The sequence below is a fragment of the Thalassophryne amazonica genome, chromosome 9 (assembly GCF_902500255.1).
Source record: "Thalassophryne amazonica chromosome 9, fThaAma1.1, whole genome shotgun sequence".
Taxonomy (NCBI): domain Eukaryota; kingdom Metazoa; phylum Chordata; class Actinopteri; order Batrachoidiformes; family Batrachoididae; genus Thalassophryne; species Thalassophryne amazonica.
In genome coordinates, this window is record NC_047111.1 from 80,704,976 (window position 1) to 80,727,381 (window position 22,406).

General features: G+C 42.9%; 1 pseudogene; it reads right to left on the bottom strand.

The window, feature by feature from the left end:
- Window positions 1-726: 726 nt before the first annotated feature.
- LOC117517498 lies at window positions 727-21,359 on the bottom strand (annotated as a pseudogene).
- Between the last annotated feature and the right edge of the window lie 1,047 nt (window positions 21,360-22,406).

The following is a 22,406-nucleotide window of genomic DNA, read 5'->3' on the forward strand; positions in this document are numbered from 1 at the left end:
AAGCCTTTACCGTGGGGACGAAATCTCACTTTTGTTCAAAATGCCAGTCTCCTAACATTTCATTCTACCTACGAAAAACGGGGCCATTTAAAAAAAAATTCTCTGAGTCCAAATGCTCAAACAGTCTGAAAGCACTATAGTAAGGCCACAACATAAGGTAATTTAAGTTAAATAGGATGAAAATGTCATATTTTGTTATATTTCATGACATTTGATGTTATGCATAGGTCTTCAATGATGTTTTAAAGGTTACAAACATATTAATGTTGGATGGCACAACATGAACACCCCCACTTTCCTCCTCTCCTCTTACACGCCCCCCCTCTTTTCACCCCTCTCCCTGCAGCAGCAGTCGGTGTAAGCATGCCTCCAACACACGGAACGGAGAAGGAAACAGCCATTAATCTGTAAAATAAACTGTTGACTTCTGAATGTAACAGCAGTTACAGACAGTGGAGGATTTATTATCTTAATCACTGCTCTGCTTTCAGACTTTTTCCCTCTTTGCTCACCTTTTGCTCTGAAATTTGAGACCAACTGCACCCTGCGCTTGCTTCAGCACTTGCTTCAGAGAGGCAGAGAGAGAGAGACAGAGGACCTAAACCAATTTCTAAGAAAACAAAAGAAAACTATGTGATGCATTGAAAAAAAAAAAAAAAATCAACAAAAACCAGCATAAATTGGAATGCTATTTGGCCCCTAAACAGGACAGTACTCTGTGGTAGAATATCTGAGCACTGTGACCAACAAGCTCAGGAAATCCCCTGACCATGTACAGACTCAGTGAGCACAGCCTTGCCGTGGAGAAAGAGCAACAGAGACAGACCTGGCTCCACCAGGGAACACAGACTGTGCACCCACTGCTTACAACACCAGGTAGAGACCGAGCTGCACTTCCAAACCACCTGCCAGCTGTACCAAGACATCAGAGAACGTACTTCCCACAGATCACAAACCCCCAAAAAGACTTTGAGAGCATGACCAACAAGGAAAAACTTCTGTATTTGTTGTGTGAAGTAGAACAATGTCCAAACACAGCAGCAAGGTTTGTGAGCTGCTGCAACATGAAAAGTAGGAGGAATGGACGTAAACCACCATAAACCCAAAACAGAAGATTAAACTGCTATGTTTGTTTATCTATGTATAATATAACACATTTTATAGGATAGTATACTATTACACCAAAACCATTTTTTGAGTGGCACCCTACTGTTGTGCCCTGTCATACATGGCCTTTCGGCAGTCCAATTGATGGAAATCTGTCGTAGAGGATGGAGAACTTTAATCCCTGACATTAGTGTGTCAAAAATCCTCTGCTTCATTTGACTACCCCTCCGCTTCAAACCCATATTCTGGTTCAGACGGTTTCCTGCCCCCCACCAGCTTTCGGCATGACATCATTGAGGGTAAAAGACCGAAATTGCAATGCCCTCAAATTCACTTTTTTCCCCACACTCCATCAGACAAAAAACTGACCACTGTCCTCATTATAACCCAGGTCTGAGTATCCGCTCGGCCCTCTGTGGATGATCCTCGGCTGCTCCCATCCTGATAGCTGCAGTGGGGTTCGATTTAGGTAACGCCCATATCTTTTCTACAATGTTTATTAGTCGGGTGCATGAAGATGAGCCAAGTTCCTGGCTTCAGAGATGGCACTGATGTCTCACATGCACTGCTTTCGGTAGTTTGTCAGATGGAAGAAATTCAGAGTAGGGAAAACTGATGATGCTTCCTTGGCAGCCATGAGGTTGCTCAATAAGCTCCAGAGCAAGGCGGTGTTTGTTAAAATTGACTCCGCCATTGTCACTCAGGGCCTCACATCTGTGGACCTCCCACTGTTACGGGGCATTGCAGTATAGATGACTGTTGCCCTGGTTATCTATGATCTCCACCATTCACATTCCAGGACTCTTCTCCAATCATCTCACCGATGTGCCACGTCTGACCAAAGTCATCACTGTACACACAGAAGCATGTGGGCGCACATTAATGGAGAAGACAAAGGTAATGGGACAGGATATAAGCATAACAATGGGATGATCAACCTTTCACTCTTCAGCTGAATTCCGTGGACCCGGACCCACGGCGAATGTGGCCCATTTGTGGATAGTTTTTCCAATCATGCTCTCTGTTAAATCCTTCAGTGACTCCGGTTTGCCCTCCATCGGTGCTGCTAACGTAACAAAGACGAGCCTTATTCGTGCACATGAAGATCTGCTGTCTCTCCGTGACAGTGCTCAAGACACAAATGAAAAAAAGGAACAGGGTTTCAGTATTCCTCTCGTACACGGGGCAAGGATTCATGGTACGGTGGTGTGGTAGAGTTGCTGTCGACAGCTCCTCACAGGGTGACCACTGGAAAGAGATGATTAAAAAATATCACCACAGTTCATGTTAACAATAAGCGGCATGAAAAGACAATTAAATGGAAGCTGGAGCATGTTTTGCTTACCACGATTCTAAGAGAAAGTAAAGTGTCAGTCCGACTGATTTCACTGAAAGTGGGTGGGACTTGGTAGCATATTTGTATAACCCCTGTGAGTCGGAGCGGGATACTGTAGGATTAACTGCCGAGATATTCACCTCTCATCTATGTCTTATTCACACCAACTGTTGATGTCATCACAGTGATAAAGTGAGTATTTAGACTGCAAACCACAGCCTTTGGATAACGTAATGTCAACAATCTGAATTCTGAAATCACCCCCAGTTAGGTGTTCTCTATCAGTCCTACAAATCAATCAATCAATCAATCAATTTTTTGTATATAGCGCCAAATCACAACAAACAGTTGCCCCAAGGCGCTTTATATTGTAAGGCAAGGCCATACAATAATATGTAAAACCCCAACGGTCAAAACGACCACCTGTGAGCAAGCACTTGGCTACAGTGGGAAGGAAAAAACTCCCTTTAACAGGAAAAACCTCCAGCAGAACCAGGCTCAGGGAGGGGCAGTCTTCTGCTGGACGTGGTTGGGGCTGAGGAGAGAACCAGGAAAAGACATGCTGTGGAGGGAGCAGAGATCGATCACTAATGATTAAATGCAGAGTGGTGCATACAGAGCAAAAGAGAAAGAAAACAGTGCATCATGGGAACCCCCAGCAGTCTACGTCTATAGCAGCATAACTAAGGGATGGTTCAGGGTCACCTGATCCAGCCCTAACTATAAGCATTAGCAAAAAGGAAAGTTTTAAGCCTAATCTTAAAAGTAGAGAGGGTGTCTGTCTCCCTGATCTGAATTGGGAGCTGGTTCCACAGGAGAGGAGCCTGAAAGCTGAAGGCTCTGCCTCCCATTCTACTCTTACAAACCCTAGGAACTACAAGTAAGCCTGCAGTCTGAGAGCGAAGCACTCTATTGGGGTGATATGGTACTACGAGGTCCCTAAGATAAGATGGGACCTGATTATTCAAAAGCTTATAAGTAAGAAGAAGAATTTTAAATTCTATTCTAGAATTAACAGGAAGCCAATGAAGAGAGGCCAATATGGGTGAGATATGCTCTCTCCTTCTAGTCCCCGTCAGTACTCTAGCTGCAGCATTTGAATTAACTGAAGGCTTTTTAGGGAACTTTTAGGACAACCGATAATAATGAATTACAATAGTCCCAGCCTAGAGGAAATAAATGCATGAATTAGTTTTTTCAGCATCACTCTGAGACAAGACCGTTCTGATTTTAGAGATATTGCGTAAATGCAGAAAAGCAGTCCTACATATTGTTTTAATATGCCTTTGAATGACATATCCTGATCAAAAATGACTCCAAGATTTCTCACAGTATTACTAGAGGTCAGGGTAATGCCATCCAGAGTACGGATCTGGGTAGACACCATGTTTCTAAGATTTGTGGGGCCAAGTACAATAACTTCAGTTTTATCTGAGTTTAAAAGCAGGAAATTAGAGGTCATCCATGTCTTTATGTCTGTAAGACAATCCTGCAGTTTAGCTAATTGGTTGTGTGTCCTCTGGCTTCATGATAGATAAAGCTGGGTATCATCTGCGTAACAATGAAAATTTTAAGCAATATCGTCTAATAATACTGCCTAAGGGAAGCATGTATAAAGTGAATAAAATTGGTCCTAGCACGAAAACCTTGTGGAACTCCATAATTAACTTTAGTCTGTGAAGAAGATTCCCCATTTACATGAACAAATTGTAATCTATTAGACAAATATGATTCAAACCACCGCAGCGCAGTGCCTTTAATACCTATGGCATGCTCTAATCTCTGTAATAAAATTTTATGGTCAACAGTATCAAAAGCAGCACTGAGGTCCTAACAGAACAAGCACAGAGATGAGTCCACTGTCCGAGGCCATAAGAAGATCATTGTAACCTTCACTAATGCTGTTTCTGTACTATGATGAATTCTAAAACCTGACTGAAACTCTTCAAATAGACCATTCCTCTGCAGATGATCAGTTAGCTGTTTTACAACTACCCTTTCAAGAATTTTTGAGAGAAAAGGGAGGTTGGAGATTGGCCTATAATTAGCTAAGATAGCTGGGTCAAGTGATGGCTTTTTAAGTAATGGTTTAATTACTGACATCTTAAAAGCCTGTGGTACATAGCCAACTAACAAAGATAGATTGATCATATTTAAGATCGAAGCATTAAATAATGGTAGGGCTTCCTTGAGCAGCCTGGTAGGAATGGGGTCTAATAAACATGTTGATGGTTTGGATGAAGTTAACTAATGAAAATAACTCAGACAGAACAATCGGAGAGAAAGAGTCTAACCAAATACCGGCATCACTGAAAGCAGCCAAAGATAACGATACGTCTTTGGGATGGTTATGAGTAATTTTTTCTCTAATAGTTAAAATTTTGTTAGCAAAGAAAGTCATGAAGTCATTACTAGTTAAAGTTAATGGAATACTCAGCTCAATAGAGCTCTGACTCTTTGTCAGCCTGGCTACAGTGCTGAAAAGAAACCTGGGGTTGTTCTTATTTTCTTCAATTAGTGATGAGTAGAAAGATGTCCTAGCTTTACGGAGGGCTTTTTTATAGAGTAACAGACTTTTTCCACGGCTAAGTGAAGATCTTCTAAATTAGTGAGACGCCCATTTCCTCCTCCAACTTACGGGTTATCTGCTTTAAGCTACGAGTTTGTGAGTTATACCACGGAGTCAGGCACTTCTGATTTAAAGCTCTCTTTTTTAGAGGAGCTACGCATCCAAAGTTGTCTTCAATGAGGATGTAAAACTATTGACGAGATACTCTATCTCACTTAACAGAGTTTAGGTAGCTACTCTGCACTGTGTTGGTATATGGCATTAGAGAACATAAAGAAAGAATCATATCCTTAAACCTAGTTACAGCGCTTTCTGAAAGACTTCTAGTGTAATGAAACTTATTCCCCACTGCTGGGTAGTCCATCAGAGTAAATGTAAATGTTATTAAGAAATGATCAGACAGAAGGGAGTTTTCAGGGAATACTGTATAGTCTTCTATTTCCATACCATAAGTCAGAACCAAGATCTAAGATATGATTTAAGTGGTGTGGGTGGACTCATTTACTTTTGAGCAAAGCCAATAGAGTCTAATAATAGATTAAATGCAGTGTTGAGGCTGTCATTCTCAGCATCTGTGTGGATGTTAAAATCGCCCACTATAATTATCTTATCTGAGCTAAGCACTAAGTCAGACAAAAGGTCTGAAAATTCACAGAGAAACTCACAGTAACGACCAGGTGGACAATAGATAATAACAAATAAAACTGGTTTTGGGACTTCCAATTTGGATGGACAAGACTAAGAGTCAAGCTTTCAAATGAATTAAAGCTCTGTCTGGGTTTTTGATTAATTAATAAGATGGAATGGAAGAATTGCTGCTAATCCTCCGCCCCGGCCCGTGCTACGAGCATTCTGACAGTTAGTGTGACTCGGGGGTGTTGACTCATTTAAACTAACATATTCATCCTGCTGTAACCAGGTTTCTGTAAGGCAGAATAAATCAATATGTTGATCAATTATTATATCATTTACCAACAGGGACTTAGAAGAGAGAGACCTAATGTTTAATAGACCACATTTAACTGTTTTAGTCTGTGGTGCAGTTGAAGGTGCTATATTATTTTTTCTTTTTGAATTTTTATGCTTAAATAGATTTTTGCTGGTTATTGGTAGTCTGGAGCAGGCACCGTCTCTACGGGGATGGGGTAATGAGGGGATGGCAGGGGAGAGAAGCTGCAGAGAGGTGTGTAAGACTACAACTCTGCTTCCTGGTCCCACCCTGGATAGTCACGGTTTTGGAGGATTTAAGAAAATTGGCCAGATTTCTAGAAATGTGAGCTGCTCCATCCAAAGTGGGATGGATGCCGTCTCTCCTAACAAGACCAGGTTTTCCCCAGAAGCTTTGCCAATTATCTATGAAGCCCACTTCATTTTTTGGACACCACTCAGACAGCCAGCAATTCAAGGAGAACATGCGGCTAAACATGTCACTCCCGGTCTGATTGGGGAGGGGCCCAGAGAAAACTACAACTGTTAATGTAGAAATTACATGAAATTTAAAAATAAATTAAAATGCCCCATGTTTTTATGTGTCAGGGTTCCCCCCACACATTGGAATCATGGCGCTGCAACCGTTATACTGTCACTGCAGCGCCGCTACACTGTGGCATCATCTTGCGATGTTTTAGACTTGGTGGGAATCGGCCACGCGCAACCCATTTTTGCAGGGAAATTTCATATACAACTTCAGCCTGATGATCAGAGGACGATCTCTGCATTTTTTGTTTCGTCTTGCTGGTGACCACAGCCCCTGTCACCGTGGAGGAGCCGCCAGAAAAACGTCCCAATGTGCGGTCCAGGGAGGGCACACGGCGGAGAGCATCACAGAGGCCGAGACGGGTGCACAACTGGCTCAATCGACGCTGTCTGCTGCGGGATCGACCAGATCGGAGGCTAACAACAATGCTGCAGCCACTGTGACAAGGAACAGGGAGGCTTTTATGAAGAAAATTGCAGAACGAAAATCAACATTCTTGAGGTACCGAGACATACTTTCATTCTTTGAGTTTTTGGTGCTGTATAATAGCGTGCATTATTTCCATCCTTCTACTGTAGGTTTTAAAGGACAAGTCCCACTGAAATCATAACGTCTGAGTGTTTCCAACAGCATTTACGTAGCCTTGAGGAAAACATCCCAGCGTACCGGTGAATGGAATGTAGCTGCTAACGTTACAAACGGAGCCACAGATTAATTGCAAAGTTTACATAAGGGTGATGTCATGTTATGATGGCTCGATCTGAAAGTGATGACTGTTAATTTTGATACAGTCACGGTAAAAGCAGCAGCTGCTTACCACTGTGAGAAACTTTTATCATGAATGCAGCCTGTAAACAGTCTGTGTTAGAGTTCAGCTTTGTGCACGCTTATGAGTGTTGCCATCAATATAAGGGCCTATTAAAAAAAAAAATGTTTATCATCCTTGACATCAGGAAAAGTGACGAGGGCAGGCAGATTTTTATTTTCTTAGAACAGGGAACAAACAATACAGTAACATTTTGAGACAGGGAAATTAAACTTCCCCTTTGACAAAACCATCCTCACAGCTCTGCAACAGTATTTGATTAAAATCCACAAAAATATGTACATAAAAATAAAATAGTGCTTTTCCATCTGCATCAGACGCTCAAAGTGCTTTATAAATAATGCCTTACATTCACCCCGATGCAGGGTGCTACCATACAAGGTACTCACTACACACCGGGAGCAGGGTGCCCAGTTAGGTCCTCGAGATCTACTTTCCTGACACTCTTAGTTGTCTCCCTGCTCCAACACACCTGAATCCAATGAAAGACTCGTTAGCAGGCTTTTAATGAGTCTTTCAATGGATTCAGGTGTGTTGGAGCAGGGAGCAAATAATATATTCTGACTGTTTCCCAGTGTAAGAAATCCATCTGCGTGGTTCAGCCAGCCTGTAAAACAGCATCGTGGAGACATTCCACATGCACATTGATGGCGACAGTAAAATAATGTCCTGTGACAGAGACAGCAGTGGCAGTACATTAGGATCCAAAATTCGACAGACTCTGAAAAAGTTAAAGAGTTTTGGGGTGAAATGTGTCGTCTCCTCTCTGCACATCCTCTGTAAATCCGAGAGACCACTTTGAATGAAAGGTCAGAAAATTCCTTATTGGATGTAGCAGCGTTCGTTTCATTCTGTCAGCCATCGGGATGTTTCAGCTTTTCCCAAAATGCACGTCACATGCCAAGAAATGCCAAGTAAGACATTTTTCAGAAATGCACCTGATGACTCGTGGAGCAAGAGGGATAATTAGCAATTAAATATATAAACGACCACTAATTACTGCATGTGTGCAGACGGACTGACAATCATGAATACTTTGATGTTGTGCTGCTAACCTGGATGTTAAATGGCTTTTCTTTTTTTTTCTTTTTTTTACATCTAAAGGATCATTTTTGGGGTTATTTTCCATTCCATTTTTTTCCATTGTTCTTGCAAGAAGGAAGGCATAAGTACTTTTAAGTCTGCGTAAATTGGTTTCAGTATCAAGTTTAGTTATTTCTTACTTTGCAAGTTCGTCATCAGCAGTTACATTTGGGTTGGGTGGGGGGGGGGGGGGGGGGGGGGGGGGGGGGCAGCTGGACGTTTTGTTTTTTGGACAATACAGATGGGTGTCAAAATCTGAATCACAAGGTGAGAATTTCACACTTTCCCAACCTGGTGATATTGTGACTTGGGAATTCAAACTTTTCAAATTGAATATTATGCAAGGGAAATGTGTAAAAAGTCTGGAACCTCTCACATTTTAAATTTTCTTTCTGGACATTCTTTTTTCTTTCAAAAAGGTTTATTGCACATTCATAACATGTACACAGTGTGTCAGTGAAACATAAACATTTTAGATCAATTTCCCTAATCAAAAATTCAGCACAGAGTCAGACCAGAAACGGTACTAAAAGATTTTTATTTTGTCTTAGGACTTCAGGCCACAAGGTCAGACAGGACCCCGAGTGAAAGTGTTTGGCGCTGCTTCAGGTGATACTTTTCAACAGCACCACTATACTAAAAATTTCTGAGAAGAACCCTGTGAGAACCCTGTGTATATTCCACCGAGCGCGGACGTGCACAAGGCCAAGCGCGCTCGCGGATCAGATTATGAGCATGGAGAGAGACTTTCCGGACTCTCTTGTTATAATTCTCGGTGATTTTAACAAAGGGAATCTCAGTCAGGAATTACCAAAATACAAACAGTTTGTTAAATGCCCGACCAGAGAAGGGAGCACGTTAGATCATTGTTACACGACAGTGAGCGGCGCCTACCGCGCGGTGGCCCGTGCAGCTTTGGGACTCTCAGATCATGTGATGGTCCACTTGATCCCCACGTACAGACAGAGACTTAAACTCTCTAAACCTGTTGTGAGGACGTCTAAAGTGTGGAGCAATGAAGCTGTACAGGAGCTACGCGCGTGCTTGGCCACCACGGATTGGGATATGTTTGAGGCTTCAACAGACAGTCTAGATGACTACACGGACACTGTGACGTCATATATTAATTTCTGTGAAGACAGCATCATCCCACAGCGTACCAGGGTGAGATATAACAATGACAAGCCCTGGTTCACACCTAAACTCCAGCAGCTCCGTCAGCAGAAAGAGGTGGCTTTCAGAGAAGGAGACAGAGACAGCTATAGAGGTGCAAAGTACAGATTTAGCAAGGAGGTGGCAAAGGCTAAATCCATGTACAGTTCACGTCTGCAGCAAAGGTTCTCTGCCAACGACTCAGCCTCTGTGTGGAGGGGGTTGAAAGAGATCACCAACTACAAGCCCAAAGCACCTCGTTCTATTGACGACCTCAAGCTGGCCAACGACCTGAACGTCTTCTATTCACGGTTTGAAGACAAGGACTCACACCCCCCCACACAACTGGATATTCAAACACTCTGGACCTCCCCCCTCTCACTGCTGCCCTCCCCACTCCCCCTGTTGCCCTCTCGGTCCAAGAGAAGGACGTGAGGAGACATTTCAAAAGGCTAAATCCACGTAAAGCCCCGGGCCCAGACTGTGTCTCTCCTGCCACCCTGAGACACTGCGCTGATGAGCTGGCCCCAGTCTTCACAGGGATCTTCAACACCTGCCTGGAATCATGCCATGTTCCAGTCTGTTTCAAGTCCTCAATCATAGTTCCAGTCCCCAGAAACCACGCATCACTGGACTTAATGACTACAGACCTGTGGCTCTCACGTCTGTAGTCATGAAGACCTTCGAACGCCTGGTTTTATCCCACCTGAAGTCCATCACCGACCCCCTCCTGGACCCCCTGCAGTTTGCCTACAGAGCCAACAGGTCTGTAGATGACGCCATAAACCTGGCCCTGCACTCCATCCTGCAGCACCTGGACTCCCCAGGAACCTACGCTAGGATCCTGTTTGTGGACTTCAGCTCTGCATTCAACACCATCCTTCCAGCTTTGCTCCAGGACAAGCTTTCTCTGCTCCACGTGCCCAACTCCACCTGCAGGTGGATCACAGACTTCCTGACGGACCGGAGTCAGCGTGTGAGGCTGGGAAAAAATGTCTCGAACACTCTTCAAATAGACCATTCCTCTGCAGATGATCAGTTAGCTGTTTTACAACTACCCTTTCAAGAATTTTTGAGAGAAAAGGGAGGTTGGAGATTGGCCTATAATTAGCTAAGATAGCTGGGTCAAGTGATGGCTTTTAAGTAATGGTTTAATTACTGACATCTTAAAAGCCTGTGGTACATAGCCAACTAACAAAGATAGATTGATCATATTTAAGATCGAAGCATTAATAATGGTAGGGGCTTCCTTGAGCAGCCTGGTAGGAATGGGGTCTAATAAACATGTTGATGGTTTGGATGAAGTAACTAATGAAAATAACTCAGACAGAACAATCGGAGAGAAAGAGTCTAACCAAATACCGGCATCACTGAAAGCAGCCAAAGATAACGATACGTCTTTGGGATGGTTATGAGTAATTTTTCTCTAATAGTTAAAATTTTGTTAGCAAAGAAAGTCATGAAGTCATTACTAGTTAAAGTTAATGGAATACTCAGCTCAATAGAGCTCTGACTCTTTGTCAGCCTGGCTACAGTGCTGAAAAGAAACCTGGGGTTGTTCTTATTTTCTTCAATTAGTGATGAGTAGAAAGATGTCCTAGCTTTACGGAGGGCTTTTTTATAGAGCAACAGACTTTTTCCAGGCTAAGTGAAGATCTTCTAAATTAGTGAGACGCCATTTCCTCTCCAACTTACGGGTTATCTGCTTTAAGCTACGAGTTTGTGAGTTATACCACGGAGTCAGGCACTTCTGATTTAAAGCTCTCTTTTTTAGAGGAGCTACAGCATCCAAAGTTGTCTTCAATGAGGATGTAAAACTATTGACGAGATACTCTATCTCACTTACAGAGTTTAGGTAGCTACTCTGCACTGTGTTGGTATATGGCATTAGAGAACATAAAGAAAGAATCATATCCTTAAACCTAGTTACAGCGCTTTCTGAAAGACTTCTAGTGTAATGAAACTTATTCCCCACTGCTGGGTAGTCCATCAGAGTAAATGTAAATGTTATTAAGAAATGATCAGACAGAAGGGAGTTTTCAGGGAATACTGTTAAGTCTTCTATTTCCATACCATAAGTCAGAACAAGATCTAAGATATGATTAAAGTGGTGGGTGGACTCATTTACTTTTTGAGCAAAGCCAATAGAGTCTAATAATAGATTAAATGCAGTGTTGAGGCTGTCATTCTCAGCATCTGTGTGGATGTTAAAATCGCCCACTATAATTATCTTATCTGAGCTAAGCACTAAGTCAGACAAAAGGTCTGAAAATTCACAGAGAAACTCACAGTAACGACCAGGTGGACAATAGATAATAACAAATAAAACTGGTTTTTGGGACTTCCAATTTGGATGGACAAGACTAAGAGTCAAGCTTTCAAATGAATTAAAGCTCTGTCTGGGTTTTTGATTAATTAATAAGATGGAATGGAAGATTGCTGCTAATCCTCCGCCCCGGCCCGTGCTACGAGCATTCTGACAGTTAGTGTGACTCGGGGGTGTTGACTCATTTAAACTAACATATTCATCCTGCTGTAACCAGGTTTCTGTAAGGCAGAATAAATCAATATGTTGATCAATTATTATATCATTTACCAACAGGGACTTAGAAGAGAGAGACCTAATGTTTAATAGACCACATTTAACTGTTTTAGTCTGTGGTGCAGTTGAAGGTGCTATATTATTTTTTCTTTTTGAATTTTTATGCTTAAATAGATTTTTGCTGGTTATTGGTAGTCTGGGAGCAGGCACCGTCTCTACGGGGATGGGGTAATGAGGGGATGGCAGGGGGAGAGAAGCTGCAGAGAGGTGTGTAAGACTACAACTCTGCTTCCTGGTCCCAACCCTGGATAGTCACGGTTTGGAGGATTTAAGAAAATTGGCCAGATTTCTAGAAATGTGAGCTGCTCCATCCAAAGTGGGATGGATGCCGTCTCTCCTAACAAGACCAGGTTTTCCCCAGAAGCTTTGCCAATTATCTATGAAGCCCACTTCATTTTTTGGACACCACTCAGACAGCCAGCAATTCAAGGAGAACATGCGGCTAAACATGTCACTCCCGGTCTGATTGGGGAGGGGCCCAGAGAAAACTACAACTGTTAATGTAGAAATTACATGAAATTTAAAAATAAAATTAAAAATGCCCCATGTGTTTTATGTGTCAGGGTTCCCCCCACACATTGGAATCATGGCGCTGCACCGTTATACTGTCACTGCAGCGCCGCTACACTGTGGCATCATCTTGCGATGTTTTAGACTTGGTGGGAATCCGGCCACGCGCAAACCCATTTTTGCAGGGAAATTTCATATACAACTTCAGCCTGATGATCAGAGGACGATCTCTGCATTTTTTGTTTCGTCTTGCTGGTGACCACAGCCCCTGTCACCGTGGAGGAGCCGCCAGAAAAACGTCCCAATGTGCGGTCCAGGGAGGGCACACCGGCGGAGAGCATCACAGAGGCCGAGACGGGTGCACAACTGGCTCAATCGACGCTGTCTGCTGCGGGATCGACCAGATCGGAGGCTAACAACAATGCTGCAGCCACTGTGACAAGGAACAGGGAGGCTTTTATGAAGAAAATTGCAGAACGAAAATCAACATTCTTGAGGTACCGAGACATACTTTCATTCTTTGAGTTTTTGGTGCTGTATAATAGCGTGCATTATTTCCATCCTTCTACTGTAGGTTTTAAAGGACAAGTCCCACTGAAATCATAACGTCTGAGTGTTTCCAACAGCATTTACGTAGCCTTGAGGAAAACATCCCAGCGTACCGGTGAATGGAATGTAGCTGCTAACGTTACAAACGGAGCCACAGATTAATTGCAAAGTTTACATAAGGGTGATGTCATGTTATGATGGCTCGATCTGAAGTGATGACTGTTAATTTTGATACAGTCACGGTAAAAGCAGCAGCTGCTTACCACTGTGAGAAAACTTTTATCATGAATGCAGCCTGTAAACAGTCTGTGTTAGAGGTTCAGCTTTGTGCACGCTTATGAGTGTTGCCATCAATATAAGGGCCTATTAAAAAAAAAAATGTTTATCATCCTTGACATCAGGAAAAGTGACGAGGGCAGGCAGATTTTTATTTTCTTAGAAACAGGGAACAAACAATACAGTAACATTTTGAGACAGGGAAATTAAACTTCCCCTTTGACAAAACCATCCTCACAGCTCTGCAACAGTATTTGATTAAAATCCACAAAAATATGTACATAAAAATAAAATAGTGCTTTTCCATCTGCATCAGACGCTCAAAGTGCTTTATAAATAATGCCTTACATTCACCCCGATGTCAGGGTGCTACCATACAAGGTACTCACTACACACCGGGAGCAGGGTGCCCAAGTTTAGTCCTCGAGATCTACTTTCCTGACACTCTTAGTTGTCTCCCTGCTCCAACACACCTGAATCCAATGAAAGACTCGTTAGCAGGCTTTTAATGAGTCTTTCAATGGATTCAGGTGTGTTGGAGCAGGGAGCAAATAATATATTCTGACTGTTTCCCAGTGTAAGAAATCCATCTGCGTGTTCAGCCAGCCTGTAAAAACAGCATCGTGGAGACATTCCACATGCACATTGATGGCGACAGTAAAATAATGTCCTGTGACAGAGACAGCAGTGGCAGTACATTAGGATCCAAAATTCGACAGACTCTGAAAAAGTTAAAGAGTTTTGGGGTGAAATGTGTCGTCTCCTCTCTGCACATCCTCTGTAAATCCGAGAGACCACTTTTGAATGAAAGGTCAGAAAATTCCTTATTGGATGTAGCAGCGTTCGTTTCATTCTGTCAGCCATCGGGATGTTTCAGCTTTTCCCAAAATGCACGTCACATGCCAAGAAATGCCAAGTAAGACATTTTTCAGAAATGCACCTGATGACTCGTGGAGCAAGAGGGATAATTAGCAATTAAATATATAAACGACCACTAATTACTGCATGTGTGCAGACGGACTGACAATCATGAATACTTTGATGTTGTGCTGCTAACCTGGATGTTAAATGGCTTTTCTTTTTTTTTCTTTTTTTTACATCTAAAGGATCATTTTTGGGGTTATTTTTCCATTCCATTTTTTTCCATTGTTCTTGCAAGAAGGAAGGCATAAGTACTTTTAAGTCTGCGTAAATTGGTTTCAGTATCAAGTTTAGTTATTTCTTACTTTGCAAGTTCGTCATCAGCAGTTACATTTGGGTTGGGTGGGGGGGGGGCAAGCTGGACGTTTTGTTTTTTGGACAATACAGATGGGTGTCAAAATCTGAATCACAAGGTGAGAATTTCACACTTTCCCAACCTGGTGATATTGTGACTTGGGAATTCAAACTTTTCAAATTGAATATTATGCAAGGGAAATGTGTAAAAAGTCTGGAACCTCTCACATTTTAAATTTTCTTTCTGGACATTCTTTTTTCTTTCAAAAAGGTTTATTGCACATTCATAACATGTACACAGTGTGTCAGTGAAACATAAACATTTTAGATCAATTTCCCTAATCAAAAATTCAGCACAGAGTCAGACCAGAAACGGTACTAAAAGATTTTTATTTTTGTCTTAGGACTTCAGGCCACAAGGTCAGACAGGACCCCGAGTGAAAGTGTTTGGCGCTGCTTCAGGTGATACTTTTCAACAGCACCACTATACTAAAAATTTCTGAGAAGAACCCTGTGAGAACCCTGTGTATATTCCACCGAGCGCGGACGTGCACGAGGCCAAGCGCGCTCGCGGATCAGATTATGAGCATGGAGAGAGACTTTCCGGACTCTCTTGTTATAATTCTCGGTGATTTTAACAAAGGGAATCTCAGTCAGGAATTACCAAAATACAAACAGTTTGTTAAATGCCCGACCAGAGAAGGGAGCACGTTAGATCATTGTTACACGACAGTGAGCGGCGCCTACCGCGCGGTGGCCCGTGCAGCTTTGGGACTCTCAGATCATGTGATGGTCCACTTGATCCCCACGTACAGACAGAGACTTAAACTCTCTAAACCTGTTGTGAGGACGTCTAAAGTGTGGAGCAATGAAGCTGTACAGGAGCTACGCGCGTGCTTGGCCACCACGGATTGGGATATGTTTGAGGCTTCAACAGACAGTCTAGATGACTACACGGACACTGTGACGTCATATATTAATTTCTGTGAAGACAGCATCATCCCACAGCGTACCAGGGTGAGATATAACAATGACAAGCCCTGGTTCACACCTAAACTCCAGCAGCTCCGTCAGCAGAAAGAGGTGGCTTTCAGAGAAGGAGACAGAGACAGCTATAGAGGTGCCAAGTACAGATTTAGCAAGGAGGTGGCAAAGGCTAAATCCATGTACAGTTCACGTCTGCAGCAAAGGTTCTCTGCCAACGACTCAGCCTCTGTGTGGAGGGGGTTGAAAGAGATCACCAACTACAAGCCCAAAGCACCTCGTTCTATTGACGACCTCAAGCTGGCCAACGACCTGAACGTCTTCTATTCACGGTTTGAAGACAAGGACTCACACCCCCCCACACAACTGGATATTCAAACACTCTGGACCTCCCCCCTCTCACTGCTGCCCTCCCCACTCCCCCTGTTGCCCTCTCGGTCCAAGAGAAGGACGTGAGGAGACATTTCAAAAGGCTAAATCCACGTAAGGCCCCGGGCCCAGACTGTGTCTCTCCTGCCACCCTGAGACACTGCGCTGATGAGCTGGCCCCAGTCTTCACAGGGATCTTCAACACCTGCCTGGAATCATGCCATGTTCCAGTCTGTTTCAAGTCCTCAATCATAGTTCCAGTCCCCAAGAAACCACGCATCACTGGACTTAATGACTACAGGCCTGTGGCTCTCACGTCTGTAGTCATGAAGACCTTCGAACGCCTGGTTTTATCCCACCTGAAGTCCATCACCGACCCCCTCCTGGACCCCCTGCAGTTTGCCTACAGAGCCAACAGGTCTGTAGATGACGCCATAAACCTGGCCCTGCACTCCATCCTGCAGCACCTGGACTCCCCAGGAACCTACGCTAGGATCCTGTTTGTGGACTTCAGCTCTGCATTCAACACCATCCTTCCAGCTTTGCTCCAGGACAAGCTTTCTCTGCTCCACGTGCCCAACTCCACCTGCAGGTGGATCACAGACTTCCTGACGGACCGGAGTCAGCGTGTGAGGCTGGGAAAAAAATGTCTCGAACACTCGGGTTCTCAGCACAGGATCTCCACAGGGCTGTGTCCTTTCCCCTCTGCTCTTCTCCCTGTACACTAACTGCTGCACCTCCAGCCACGACTCTGTAAAGCTCATCAAGTTTGCGGGCGACACCACCCTCATCGGACTCATTTCGGATGGGGATGAGTCTGCCTACAGGAGGGAGGTGGACCGGCTGGTGACCTGGTGCAGCAGCAACAACTTGGAGCTCAACACCCAGAAAACAGTGGAGATGATCGCGGACTTCAGGAAAGCCACAGCCCCCCCGCCCCTCCCTCGCCCTCACCAACAGCCCCATCACCACTGTGGTCTGTCACCGCTTCCTCGGCACCACCATCACCCAGGACCTCAAGTGGGAGTCAACCATCAGCTCCCTCATCAAGAAGGCCCAGCAGAGGATGTACTTCCTGTGGCAGCTGAAGAAGGCCAAGCTGCCTGTCCAGCAGATGGTGCAGTTCTACACGGCCATCATCGAGTTCATCCTCTGCTCATCCATCACGGTGTGGTACGCCGGGGCCACAGCCAGGGGACAGACACAGACTGCAGCGCATTGTGGCCTCTGCTGAGAAGGTGATCGTCTGTAGCCTTCCATCTCTCCACGACCTACACGTCTCCAGGACTCTGGGCCGAGCAGGTCGGAGCACAGCTGACCCTTCTCACCCTGCACACGGTCTGTTCAAACCACTCCCCTCAGGCAGGAGGCTACGGTCCATCCGGTCCAGAACCTCCCGCCATAAGAACAGTTTCTTCTCCTCTGCCGTTAGACTCATGAACTCCTCATAACTCAGTCACCTTAAGCTTAACTCTGTCACTTTACTCATTTTTATCACGGTCACTTTAGGACAGTGTACTTTGGTTTTTATATTGCACTCCTCCCACTGCATTGTTTTTCTGTTTTCTCTGTTTTTCTGTTGCACACAGCCTTTCATATTTCTTTTTTTTTATCTTAGATTTTATCTTATTTTGGACACATATGTTATATTTTATCTAGCATTTTATCTCTTCTTAATTTTGCACCATTGTACCGAAGCAAATTCCTAGTCTGTGAATCCTGTTCACTGGCAATGGCAAAAACTTCTTCTGATTCTGATTATACTGTGGAAGCTGTGTGATGTAACATTTTAGTGGGGGATTTTGTGTGTGTTGGTCCTCTGCAAGAGCTGTCAATCAATTTTAAGCTTAAAATTTAAGATTGAGTAAATAATGACCTGGATGGATCCATCAGCCGTCAATGCTCCTCTTCTCACAACAAGAATTTGGCATCATCATCAGATGGGGAACTCCTTTTCTCTGCAAAAGCAAGGAATGTTTGTGTGTGCCTCAGATAAATGAGGGCCGGAATCCTGTATGTTATCCCACTCTGCTCCTTCTCAAACAGAGTTGTCAGCAGCGCAGAAGAGACGTCATCATTTGAGCTTGTGTTTATCATGATGCACCACAGCTCCTGTGAACAGCAGAATGTGATGTTGGCGAGATTTGTTGTTGGTTTTGAAGCAGGAGGCCACAACAATCCTTCCAGCACAGAATAACAAAGACTATTACGCCAGAGTATTAAAGACTCTCACATCATCTGATCAATGGCATTGATATGCTTTGTGCAGCATGCAAAGGCAGAGAATTTGTAGTCTTGAAACTCAACAGTATTTCAATAACGATGCTGCATGGTTTTGGATACAGAATGACACTCACACCTTGCAAATTATTTTCTCTTAAATGGTTTTGTGGTAAGGTTAGGATAAGCGTTAGGCTAGGGGCTTAATTTTGAAATGCATTAAATGCTTGGACCGTTCAATAATTTCACATCCATGCAATGGCTTTACATTCTCTGTGTAGTTTTGCACAATAGCAGAACTACACTATGGTCAGGTCCAACCCCAGAATATTCCATTTTTGCTAACTGCTCAACGTAGTATGAGAAGGTGGACAATCTTGGCTGAATTTGCTCTCAAGAAATTGATCATTTCCAGAAGGTCTACACATGGTTCTAGAGTTGGAAAAAGGCTCTAAAGCTGGTGTCAGCATTCTTGCAACTTTGCAAATGACTTTCTCTTACATGGATTTGGTTTATGTCACATCTTCAAGTCTGTTACACCTTTCAGTCACATCTTCAAGTCAGTCACATCTTCCAGTTACAAGTGCGCAAATGAAAATGTGTAACAATACGCCTTTTCACACTCTGGGAATGTGCATGCACGACCAGGTTGGTTCAAAGGTCAAGAGGTGTAAAAACGTAGAAGTTCATTGAGTCAGTGACAGCATCAGTCAAACAACTGCCTAAATTCATAATAACAAAATTTTATAGATGCTTATAAAAAGGAGTGAAAATACAATTGTTTTACCAAGCCATCACAGTAGAAATATTGTAAAAAATGTCCTTTGAGATTATCCCAAACGCTTTCTCCACTCCAAGAAAAGCAAGAAAAGCTGCTGTAGAAAATTCCTCTGTGCTTCCGGAGCGATTCGAGATGGTTTTATCAGCCAATCTCTGAGAGCGAATGATTAATCCGCTACAAAATAATTACTTTAAATAATGCAGTGTGCAGTAGCAGAGCGCAGCATCCAGCGGGGAGCGTTGGCCCGGCGAATTGTGCGGCAGTGCGCGAGTTAAATGCGCGTCAGTGCCATCGGGGCATGCGGCTCTGATCATCCAGTCAGCCCGGGCTCGAGTTCGGGATATTGGGTTGGGAAATGATTTGCCGTCATCTGTTTAAAAGGGCAGCATAATCTGTCGCCTTGCTCTGTTGCGATACAAATGTGTGTTTCGTCCTATTGGGGTTCTTTATTCACTGATCCAATCACAGGCACATGCGCCTATAAGCCTAATAAATGACAAAACATGCAGAGATCTGAACCAAGCAGTTACTTCATGATTTTTTTTTTTTTACCAGAGAGACCACTCAACTGCCATTCACCAACCAGATCCACGATTAATTTTATTCTTCACGAATAATTTATTTCACACTCCCAGAAATACAAACGTAGTGCAGAAGATTTATAGAGGTGCGCAAAGCGAGACAGTGATCAGCTGATTCTATGTTTACGAATAGACACTGCCTGGGTCGGCAGTGGGTCGGGGTCGGGGCAAAACCTGAATTTTCAGTTCGTGTGCAGCATAAGCTTCAGTTTTTTCTTCCTTGGACACCAATACCACGTTTTCACAAAAAATCGTTCATGGAATCAACACTCCAACGGGAAAAATAATCAAAGTCGCTGCCCACAGTCAGTCATCATGCCTCGAGACTAGAGGTGGACGAATCAATCCTAATATTGATAATATCGATACCAATGCTGATATTGATATTGAACGATCCTCGTGTAAAAAGATCGATACTCAAGCTTTTTTCTCTCCCGCATGCACTGACTGCTGCGCACGCAGATTCATCAAAGTCTACTCTCTGTCTGCAAGAGCAGCGCCACGCTGTGTCACACAACATGCACCCTTGTATCCGCCGTTTTCAGGTTTCAAACCCCGCAAAACCTCAGAGAGTTCGCTGCGCTGCGAGATCTCAGTAACATTGAGAACTGCATTGAGACGCTCTGATCACTCTGCACTTTAACCGCTGCACATCGGACAACAGCATTAACATCGCAACATAAACTATTTTTATATTGTGCCTAAAACTCTCATGAATATATTCTCTGGGTTTACAGACGTTGTTATTGCGTTTGTTTTATGTAAACGTGAGAATCACAGTCTGTCTCTCCGTTATTTTCAATGGGAGCTGCTGTGCGCTACGCTCGCTTCCTGATCATGTCATTCTGGAGGAAAGTGAAGTTTGCTCTTTAACGTCTTGATTATTGTTCTTTACAACACTGTTTGTCTCTTTGTTCCAGACTAATATATATGCCTGAAATTCAGTTTGCGTTATTAATTCCACGCAGATTAAATGTAGCAGACACGGATTATTCATTATAATTGTTTTAGCAAGTTTTCAGGGTATAATGCATGCAGTCTCTTATTAATGTGATGAAAAGCATAAAAAAATACATTTTGTAGTATAATATTCATTTACAATTGTCATCATGTGGATTCTCTATGTTGTTTGACTGCAGCGACTCTCTGGCGCGCAAGGATTATTATGGGATACATGAAAACCCTGGATTGTGGTTTGTCAGCCCTCTACCTCAGGAGATTTTGTTTTAAGTTGTGCTGAGTGACATTTGTTTAAACAAAAATGTTGATTGTGATAATATTTTGTTGTCACGTACAATGTTTGGCGAAATTCTATCCTAGGTCTTTTGGATCCTTTGGATCTATGAAGCTTAAATATGAAAAAGTATCGGTATCGATATCGGCGATACTGGGCCTATATTTACTTGGTATCAGATCAATACCAAAATTCCCGGTATCACCCACCTCTACTCGAGACTGCAGGTGTACTTTGACCGCGCGTCAGACCCGGAAGAGAGCGAGACTGTGAAAAGGCTTATAACCACGATTTATTCATTTTTATAGCCGATCAGCAAGACAGTAGCCAGCTACTATCTAGTTATCGAAGCTATTTTGTCCATACTCACCTTTCGATATCTCCTTTATTTTTCACAGTTAAAGTATGACGTTAAATCACTGAAAGCTTTTTCTTCTTTTTCCGCTTCTTCTTCTTCGTCGTCGTCGTCTTCTTCTTCTCCTTCTTCTCCTCCTCCTCCTTCCAATGTAGGGCAGTCTGGAAACTACAATTAAGCATTGCCGCCACCTAATGGAATAGAATGTAAAGATCGTCCTGACGACATTCTATTGCTAAAAAGAACAGAAATCTCTTCTTTTATTGTAACTTTATATAAGACATCTTAATGAAAGGGAGCACTTTTAGTCCCTTTTGCTTCTTCTTGTTCATCTTTTTCTATCTGATTTTTTATTTGTTTATTCGGCAGATAATGCATAGTACAAACATGGAATGTAAATATTACATTATAAACCAGGATAACACATGTATCTATCTATCATTTGATTGAATGTACGATCGTTCGATTGAGTGATCCTTTATTCCAGATGAATCCATCATAAAAAGTTCGTATTTCAAACACAAAAAAAACTGCAAACACTAAACTATGAGATAAAATAAATGATGTACCCATCCAAGTGTGTAATAGTATTCTCACTTGCATGCAGTCTGACTAGAAATTTTTGTCAATTTTTTCTAATTGTACCCAACAGCCGCAAACTCACAATGTATGAACTTCAACCTTTGCACTATTACTACTACTGCTACATAATGGTGTATAGAAAATGGTGATGCCAATACCACAGCCAACATCATTCGAGTTTGTATTATATATTATATACTCGTATATATATATATATATATATTAAAATTAGCAAAGAATTGAACTAAATTTACAACCCCAAATCAGGGAAAAACTTAGAAAGGGTATAGAAAATGCAAGTTCATGTTTGAGGTGATCAGTTTCATTTAATTTGTTTATATATGTCTGTTCTGTTCCTGGTTGCACAGTGGCTTAGTGGTTAGCACTGTTGCCTCACAACAAGAAGGTTATAGAATTGCTTCCCTCCTGGGCCTTTCTGTGCAGGGTTTTCATGTTCTCCCCATGCTTGTGTGGGTTCTTCCTCCAAAGACATGCAGGGTAGGTGAACAGAGAACTTTAAATTGACTCTATGTGCAAGTAATTTACTGGAATTATTTCAACAGTAATTTCCTAGAAAATCCTAGGAACAGCTAAGATA